Source organism: Monopterus albus, unplaced genomic scaffold (genome assembly GCF_001952655.1).
Source record: "Monopterus albus unplaced genomic scaffold, M_albus_1.0 scaffold26.1, whole genome shotgun sequence".
NCBI lineage: Eukaryota > Metazoa > Chordata > Actinopteri > Synbranchiformes > Synbranchidae > Monopterus > Monopterus albus.
Window position 1 is genome coordinate 348356 of NW_018127906.1, and position 10178 is coordinate 358533.

General features: G+C 41.2%; 1 protein-coding gene across 7 annotated transcripts in view; it reads right to left on the reverse strand.

Moving 5' to 3' along the window:
• Positions 1-10178, reverse strand: part of sgsm2 (small G protein signaling modulator 2) — a 184896-nt gene that overhangs the window by 157177 nt on the left and 17541 nt on the right. The gene's annotated exons all lie outside the window — the stretch shown is intronic.

Sequence of the window (10178 nt, forward strand, 5' to 3'; positions counted from 1 at the left end):
CGGGGGACAGAGTGATAGGCGTCTTTTATTGTTGTGTAGCAGTGATCCAGTGTGAATTTGTCCCTAGTGGGACAGGTGACGTGCTGTCTGTATTTGGGCAGTTCATGGGTGAGATTTGCTCTGGTTAAAGTCCCCTAGAACAATGAGCGGAGAGTCGGGATGTTCTAGCTCCAGGCTAGTTATCTGTTGTCTTTATATTCCTGTACTTTTTTCTGGAGGGAAGAGGCACAAACAGACTGTTTCCTGGGTGGGTGGGGTCTGTAGCAATCCATCTCGCCCTCCTCTGGATCCCGTCAGCGTATAGTGAGTCCATATCCAGAAGAGGACTTCCTACAATGCCCTGAGCTGTTCTCACCAGGTCAGGTCAGAGACCAGGTCAGGTCAGATGTGATGTGGATGCCCAGGAATTTGATGTTATCCACTTGCTCCGCCACTTCTCCGTGTATGAGAAGAGGAGCATGTATTGTCTTCCTGGACGTCCTATAATCCACAATGACTTCCTTGGTTGGTGTTCAGGACAAGATTGTTATCTGAACACCACCTTGTCAGGTGCTGAATCTCCTCCCTGTAGTGAGTCTCATCATTGTCTGAGATGAGACCCACTATGGTGGTATCGTCTGCAAACTTCACAACTGTATTTGTGGGGTGAATGGCACAACAGTCATGGGTAAACAGAGTGAAGAGAGCTGGGCTGAGCACACAGCCCTGTGGTGCGCCTGTGTTCAGGATCAGAGTAGATGATCTGTAGATTAACAGTTCTTCTCTGGTAAAAGTAATCCGGGATGGGTTGCAAAAGACCGAGAAAGCAAAGAAAATCAACAAACACAAGAGAGCGTGAGTAACCAAGGTTGCCATTGTCAGCGCCATCTTAGATCATCACTGTGTGTAAGAGTATAGTTGTGTCTGTGTGAGAAAGTATGAATTACAGCCTAAACAGCCTCCCATATAAGGACACATTTGCTTTTCCCTTCATCTCATGTTCATAACATCAGAACATCAGTGTTGTAGTTCCTGTGGCCACAAAGGAGGACAGCTTTCCTGAGGCTAGTCACATGTACACCAAATGGCAAAAAAAAAATACAACAAAAAAGAGAAATACAGGAAAGGATCTACGGACTGTTCATGAATTCAAACCATTTGTCATTCATCCAGAACAGATTTAGGATCATGGGAGATTATAATCAAAGCAGAAAATTGAGCTCACTCACTTGCTTCAAGTGAGCAATTTAATTTGAGCATGTTCAGAAAAAAGCGCACTACTCTGGTTTGTGCTAAATAAGAATGGATAAACGCTTACTCTTCAAACTAATAAAGCACTAGCGCAACATTAATGCTTCTAACATTACAGCATGGATTCCAAATTCAGTTCTTCATTTCTAGTGTTACAAAAATACACCTAAGTAAAATCACTTCTTACTTAAAGCTACAGTCATTAGGAATTCAAACTCTAGCTAGCACTACCATGAGACTCTCAAATCACTTGCTTCTACCCCAACTAGCCCACCCTCTCCCTGCTTGCTCAGCTCCAATCAGACCACTGTGAACACCAAACCATGGTTATGGAGCTACAGTTAGTGGACACTATGATATTTAACTGGCGGGCATTAAATCTATGTAACTCACCGAGCTGACTGCCCTGCTACAGCTTATCTCATTTTCTATACTGCTTAGTATAGAAGCAGTATTAGTCCCAAACAGGGTAGCGCAGTGGCTGGGGGCAATCCCAGCCGGGATTATAGGGAGAAAGGTGGGGGACACCCTGGACAGGGCGCCAAAAAAAACACACACACACACACACACACACACACACACACACACACACACACACACACACACATTCTACCCTGCTACGTGCCTACTGAAAAACAGCACAACTGTTCGATCTAAACATTCAACTGCCAATTTCAGTTGTGAAACAAGGATCATTCCATTCCAGTTATACAGTATGTGGGTGCTTAATGTCTGACTTTACACAGAATTGCTTAGTTTGTCCCAATAAATCATTTATATACTGTAGTCAATTTTGGTCAGCCATTAATATTATACTATTACTAAGAATTTTAAAATAACTTGTGCATTTAATCAGTCTCCTTAGTGTGTGTAAATAAATCACCATGGACTAAATTGCAGTAGGATTCTGAATATTCACAAGTTTTGTGAAGACATTTTGCATGGTTGCATCATAAAACGACACTTAGCCACAAGTTCTTTTGTAGGACACATGCTGTTCAAAAACACATGTAATACCACTGTAGCTGCAACAGGTGCCAAACCAGGGTGACAGACAGCCAGACTCCTTTGGAAAAATTACCAAGTTAGTGGAGAATACACCACATTCAACTGGTGGGCACAAAAGTAATGTAATTCACTGTTACAAATTGATGTGACAGCTGCAGCAGACCGATCAGTGGCTGTTAACCTACCTGGATGTACCTGCTGTTACAGTCACACTGGGAGTGCAAACAACACAATCTGGCATGATTTAGCAACAAGCACAACGGGTAATGGTTTGAATCCTTTTTGTACTACAATAAATAATAAACTCACAACATACCAGTCAAGCAAGAAAGAATGCCAAATAAGTGTCCACTGTAATTCCCTTTTCTCTGTCAACACTCTCCATCTGCTGAAAGCTGCTCTGATATAACTTTATGATCTAAATCCAATTGTGTTGGTTTCTTTTCTTCTTCTTCAAAACTCTAATTTCTTGACTGTCTTTTTCATGGAACCAGTAGCTTGCTAGCCTGTGACCATATCAGTAGAGCCATATTGACTGACAGCCATGAGCTCCCACCATTGAAGGTGGCCTTCTCTTGCTGGCCTTTCAAGCTCCTTGAGCAGCAGGCATAAGAGAAGAGTGTAGCAGAAAGAAATGATTCTGTCCTGGAGGAAGTGTCAGCCTGACAGAGAGGTTACCAACACTCTGCTGTGTAATTAGAATACTTCTTAAGGCAAGAAGCAACTTAATGCTGTTTAGCTGCAAGTTGCAATACGACAGCAAAGGTAGCACTGCAGAAAACAAAGGACATAGTATTAGAAAAATTGAAGCCTATGGGAGCTGCTTCCAACACCCTGGTAAGAGTATTGAAGTTGACTGGACCAAAACTGATTTACTGAGTTTTTAAGTATACTTTCTATTTCTCAGACCAGCTGTAGGCTGTAACATGGCTGCCACGGCTGTCTGAAGAAAAAAATATGTCCAGATATAAGTCAACTGTTTCATTAAAACTCCTAAAATAAAAAGTAAGATGCCATACTTTTGGTAAAAACTCACAGCCAAAAAATATGAGTACAGTATAATTAAACAGACATTATTAACACAATGTACAGTACATTGATCCATTATTAGCATTACATTACATCCATTACAACTAACTGGTTGTATTATTGCTTAACACCATGTTTATACAGAAAGGGTGTGACTGAAAAGATACAGTGCCTTGCAAAAGTATTCGGCCCCCTTGAACTTTGCGACCTTTTGCCACATTTCAGGCTTCAAACATAAAGATATAAAACTGTAATTTTTTGTAAAGAATCAACAACAAGTGGGACACAATCATGAAGTGGAACGAAATTTATTGGATATTTCAAACTTTTTTAACAAATAAAAAACTGAAAAATTGGGCGTGCAAAATTATTCAGCCCCCTTAAGTTAATACTTTGTAGCGCCACCTTTTGCTGCGATTACAGCTGTAAGTCGCTTGGGGTATGTCTCTAACAGTTTTGCACATCAAGAGACTGAAATTTTTGCCCATTCCTCCTTGCAAAACAGCTCAAGCTCAGTGAGGTTGGATGGAGAGCGTTTGTGAACAGCAGTTTTCAGTTCTTTCCACAGATTCTCCATTGGATTCAGGTCTGGACTTTGACATAGCCATTCTAACACCTGGATATGTTTATTTGTGAACCATTCCATTGTAGATTTTGCCTTATGTTTTGGATCATTGTCTTGTTGGAAGACAAATCTCCGTCCCAGTCTCAGGTCTGTTGCAGACTCCATCAGGTTTCCTTCCAGAATGGTCCTGTATTTGGCTCCATCCATCTTCCCATCAAGTTTAACCATCTTCCCTGTCCCTGCTGAAGAAAAGCAGGCCCAAACCATGATGCTGCCACCACCATGTTTGACAGTGGGGATGGTGTGTTCAGGGTGATGAGCTGTGTTGCTTTTACACCAAACATAACGTTTTGCATTGTTGCCAAAAAGTTCAATTTTGGTTTCATCTGACCAGAGCACCTTCTTCCACATGTTTGGTGTGTCTCCCAGGTGGCTTGTGGCAAACTTTAAACGACACTTTTTATGGATATCTTTAAGAAATGGCTTTCTTCTTGCCACTCTTCCATAAAGGCCAGATTTGTGCAGTATACGACTGATTGTTGTCCTATGGACAGAGTCTCCCACCTCAGCTGTAGATCTCTGCAGTTCATCCAGAGTGATCATGGGCCTCTTGGCTGCATCTCTGATCAGTCTTCTCCTTGTATGAGCTGAAAGTTTAGAGGGACGGCCAGGTCTTGGTAGATTTGCAGTGGTCTGATACTCCTTCCATTTCAATATTATCGCTTGCACAGTGCTCCTTGGGATGTTTAAAGCTTGGGAAATCTTTTTGTATCCAAATCCGGCTTTAAACTTCTCCACAACAGTATCTCGGACCTGCCTGGTGTGTTCCTTGTTCTTCATGATGCTCTCTGCGCTTTAAACAGACCTCTGAGACTATCACAGTGCAGGTGCATTTATACGGAGACTTGATTACACACAGGTGGATTCTATTTATCATCATTAGTCATTTAGGTCAACATTGGATCATTCAGAGATCCTCACTGAACTTCTGGAGAGAGTTTGCTGCACTGAAAGTAAAGGGGCTGAATAATTTTGCACGCCCAATTATTCAGTTTTTTATTTGTTAAAAAAGTTTGAAATATCCAATAAATTTCGTTCCACTTCATGATTGTGTCCCACTTGTTGTTGATTCTTCACAAAAAATTACAGTTTTATATCTTTATGTTTGAAGCCTGAAATGTGGCAAAAGGTCGCAAAGTTCAAGGGGGCCGAATACTTTCGCAAGGCACTGTACACTCCTGTTTTAATCAATCAGTCAGACCAGGTGACAAAATTACCTGCAATGTACTCCAGCTATATATATATTTTTAATTTATTTTATTTAATATTTATTTTACCAGGAAGTCCCATTGAGATCAAGATCTCTTTTTCAAGGGAGACCTGGCCAAGATGGCAGCCATACAAATTTGATGTGATACCTCATCAATTTTATTCTCTGTTCATTTCAATTCTGATGCTGAAACACGTTCTAAAATAGTTAGGATGGTTGCATTTCTGGGCCAGTAATGAGGTAAACCAATGAAATGATGATTTCATTTGAACCAGGTGATATCAACAGCAGCTAACCCTTTAAAAAAATGAGCCAAAAACAAAATTCACTGGAGAGCTTTTTTGGGAAGGAACAGGCATACATGGGACAGCAAAAGGGTCACAAACAGAAGAAAGCTGCATTTAAAAGAAAATACCACGATTCCTACCTAAGTTACGGGTTCATCGCAACAGGTGATACACAAGCTCCACACCCGCTATGCATAATTTACTGTGACTGACTAGCTAATGAAGCCATGGAACCCTCAAAAATGCTTCGCCACATTGAGACAAAACACCCTGTGTTAAAAGACAAGCCCTTGGAATTTTTTTCTAGTTGCAGGGTAAAAAGCCCAGGGCTCCAACTGACTCTGCATTATGGCGAGTCGATATTATAGTGTAGAATTATTGTAATTGCCTAATATAAAGTGTAATTGTTGCATTCAGATTACATACTATGAACTGACAAAGGTTTTTGTTATTGGAACGCCTGCACCTCTAACCCAGTCTGCAGAAAAATTTTCATGCATGAAACCGGTCCCTGGTACAAAAAAGGTTGGGGACCGCTGCTGTAGACCCCCTCCAGTTTGCCTACTGCCCCAACAGATCTGTGAAAGACGTGGTGGCTCTGGCTTTATTCCATACCCTGAAACACCTAGATAACAGCAGTACGTATGCTAGGATGCTCTTCCTGGATTACAGTTGTGCATTCAACACCATTCGCAAATTCGCAGGCTGATTGGAAAGATGACAGACCTCGGTGTACCAACTCCCACCTGTAACTGGATTCTGGACTTCCTGACTGAAAGACCACAGGTGGAGAGAATGGGAAGAAGGGTGTTTGCTGAGCTCACAATCAGCACAGGCTCACCGCAGGGCTGCTATCTCAGTCCCAAACTCTTCACCCTGTACACTCATGACTATGTCTCCAACCATGACACCATTATCATTAAATCATCCTGGGCATCATCAAGGGGGGAGATGAGTCGGGTTACTGAAGCTTGGTGAATGACATTCTTGTTTACAGAGAGGAGAATGACCTCATCCTCAATATAAACAAGACAATAATAATAGACTTCAGGAAGAACCCCTCCACTCTGCTGCCTTTGACCATCAAAGGGACTGAGGTGGAGAGGGCTGACAGATACAAGTTCCTTGGCCTGCTGGTGACATCTGATCCAAGCTGGTCACTGAACACAGCTGCCACAGTGAAGAAAGCCCAGCAGTGGCTATACTTCATCAGGCAGCTCAGAAAAGCTGGGCTGAACCATCACCTTGTCACCTAGGCTTACAGAGGACTGGTAGAGAGCATCCTCACTACTGGCATCACAGTCTGGTATGGTAACACCACACAGGCAGAGAGGAAAGCTCTTCAAAGAGTTATAAAGACTGCAGAGAGGATCAATGGGACTAAACTTCCTGCTATGGACACACTATACACACAGCACTGTCTTAAAAGAGCAGAGAACATAATCAATAACCTACTCCACCCAGTACACACCCTGCTCAGACACAGAAAACAGCACCTACAGCATCAGGCACAGCAGGGTAGACAATATCATCAAACACAGAACTAGACTTTACAACAGCTTTTCCCTGCCTCAGTAAGACTGATGGCAAATACAAAAATGTGAGAAACATGTGCAATAACCCCTTATTACCGCACTAAGTGAAATACCATATCCAACTCCACTATGTGTAATACTATGTACAATATTTGAAGTTCACCATCTCATCTATTATCTTATTTTTTGTATTGCATTTTTATCTTGAATGTGTTTGTCACTCTTATGTATCTTTATTTTCAGACTAGGCATTCTTTTCTGACTTTTAACTCTTTGCCTGACTCCAAGAGAGCTGCACAAGAATTCCTATATGCCTAGACTGTTTGTTTCCCTCCTCTCCTTTGTTGGGTTTTCCCTCTGTAATAATAGTGATAATAGTAAGGTCTAGACCTTACTTTGTAAAGTGTCCTGAGATGACTTTTGTTGTGATTTGGCGCTATACAAATAAATTTTGATTTGATTTGTAAAGGGCAAGGGCCAATCCTAAACTGGATGACCGTGCTCCCCAAGTCCTCAGACAGCACTGCATCGAGAATTGTCACGGTTCTATAAGCGATATAACTACATAGGCTCAGGATTACTTTGGGACACCTGTGTCAGGCACTATAGTAAGTAGTTACATCCATAAATGCTGCTTAAAACTGTACTGTGTCAAAAGGAAGCCCTATGTCAACACTGTCCAGAAGTGCAGTCAACTGCTCTGGGCTCAGAGGCATTTGGGATGGACCATCACACAGTGGAATTGTGTACTGTGGTCAAACAAATCAGTATTTCAGGTCTATTTTGGAAGGAATGGATGCTGTGTGCTCCGGACCAAAAACAAAAGGACCATCCAGACTGTTAGCAGCAATAAGTCCAAAAGCCAGAGTCTGTCATGGTCTGGGGTTGTGTCAGTGCCCTTGGCAAAGGTCACTTACACTTCTGTAAGGGCTCCATTAATGCTGAAAAAGGAATGGCAACATCACACCATGGTAAATACTTTACTGTCTCAACTATTTTTTGGAATGTGTTGCAGGCATCAGAATTGAAGTGTGTGTTTATTCTGAACAAAGAATAAAACTTATGAAATATCACATCAAATAATGTGCTGCTGTGTTGTTTTCAGTGTAATACAGGACACAGATGATTTACACATCACTATTTTCAGTTTTAATTTTGATTTTACATACTGTTTCAACTTTTTCTGATTTGTAAGTCTATAAATGACCCCAGTCATATTTTGCAGAGCTCACAGACAGCAGATGACATTAGTTTCATCAAATATAGCTTCTTATGAGTAACACACTGTACATCTTGTGTAGAAATTTAGTGTGCCAATTTGTGATTGGGATTTTTGGACTTACCATACAACTTGTCCCAAACTATTACCTAGCGAATGTCAACCACATTATCTTTTGCAAATGCAAAATTAAAAATAAAGATACTGTACATACTATTCCTCTGGTTTGGGCTCTCGCATTTAGTATAGAAGGAGGTGTGTGAGTTGTTAGGGCTGCACCCCACAGGACCATATATGTCTCTTCAAACAGGACAAAACCTAAAATTAGCTTTCAGTATTACACAATACAACAGCACCACAAACTGCAGACTCAAAAATGAGCATAATGTTAATTACATGTTACATATTCAATAACATTTATTTGCTGAGTACCTCAAAAACCTGTCAAGAGGTTTTAATAAAATTTAGTAGGAGCACATGCCAAGGAATGAGTGAACAGATTTCTCAAATTGCAAAAAATCTGGGCATCATCTAGACATAAGATCCTCAATCGTCACCACTTTAGTTCAGACTGAAGTTATCTTGACAGCAGCCTAATTGACTGCCATGAAATTATCTATAGACTGAAACAAACAAACCCTGTCACCAAACAAATTAAACTCTGGACCCCAGAGACTGAAAGCACCCTGCAGGACTGTTTTGCCCACACAGACTGGGATGTGTTTAAAGCTGCAGCCACCTTGGAGGACTTTTCTGTCAGCGTACTGGATTATGCTGAGTATGTGAGTTATGGTTTCCTGAGTTACAGAGGATTTAACCAAGAAGAACATCCATCCATCCATTTTCTATACCACTTAGTCCCAAATGGGGTCACGGAGGGCTGGAGCCAATCTCAGCTGGCTGCGGGCAAGAGGCAGGGTACACCCTGGACAGGTCGCTAGTCCATCGCAGGGCTAACACAAAGACTAACAACCACTCACACACGCAAACACACAAACACTCCTACGGGCAATTTAGAGATGCCAATCAACCTATGCTGCATGTCTTTGGACAGTGGGAGGAAGCCGGAGTACCCGGAGAGAACCCATGCAAGCACGGGGAGAACATGCAAACTCCGCACAGAAAGGCCCCGGGTCGGCCGGGGCTCAAACCCGGAACCGACTCACTGTGAGGCAATAGCGCTAACCGTCGCACCACCATGCTGCCCCGAAGAAGAACATGGTCTATCTGAAAATATCCTAAAATTCTCTCAGTCAAAATTGAACCAGAAGAGAATGAAATTTTCTTGATGAGTTTTAATTTTTGTCTTCGTGAAGTTTTTCCTTGTGAAAGCTTGAATCATGGCAAAAAGGAAAAAGAGGAACAAATGATTGCCCAACCTGCCACCGGCCTACCCAGAGCCAGCTGAGGATCGGTGACATGAGACCTTTGACTTTTATTCAGCTCAAGAGCTCAGTACCAACCATGATAATTTTAATCACTATGATCATTTTAGATTTATGTCTAAAAATAGTAGTTGTTGATTTATTTAGATTGTAAGCCAATCAAGACAATTATTGATGATTTTAAGGTTTATATTTTGCTGCTTTGCTGTAACTCTTCTAAGTTTCTATATAAAATTCCTGAAAAGTTTTAATACTCTCTGTGTTTATTGAGTCAAGTTTTGATGATACTGATTTATAATTTACACTTTTAAATGGTAATTGTTAAAGTTGCACATATTGCACAATTCCCAGTGAGTGTGTGAGGTTGCATAACAGTTCACAGGGTTGACAGAAGGCCAAGATTGAACTGCTAAAATGATTTTAGACAGTTACATCAGAAAAGGGTTTATCTAAAATATCCAGCTTTTACTTGTTACATAATACACACTATTCTTTAAATTTCCTATCCTTAATAGCATCTTATGTCAACTAAACACTGTACAAAACAAATATGTCTTAAATGTCCAGTGACACAGCTTTCATTCGTTATTTCAGACTAAATTTAACACTCAAAAAGCCAGAGTATACTGGCTTATAACAGTTTCTCCGTA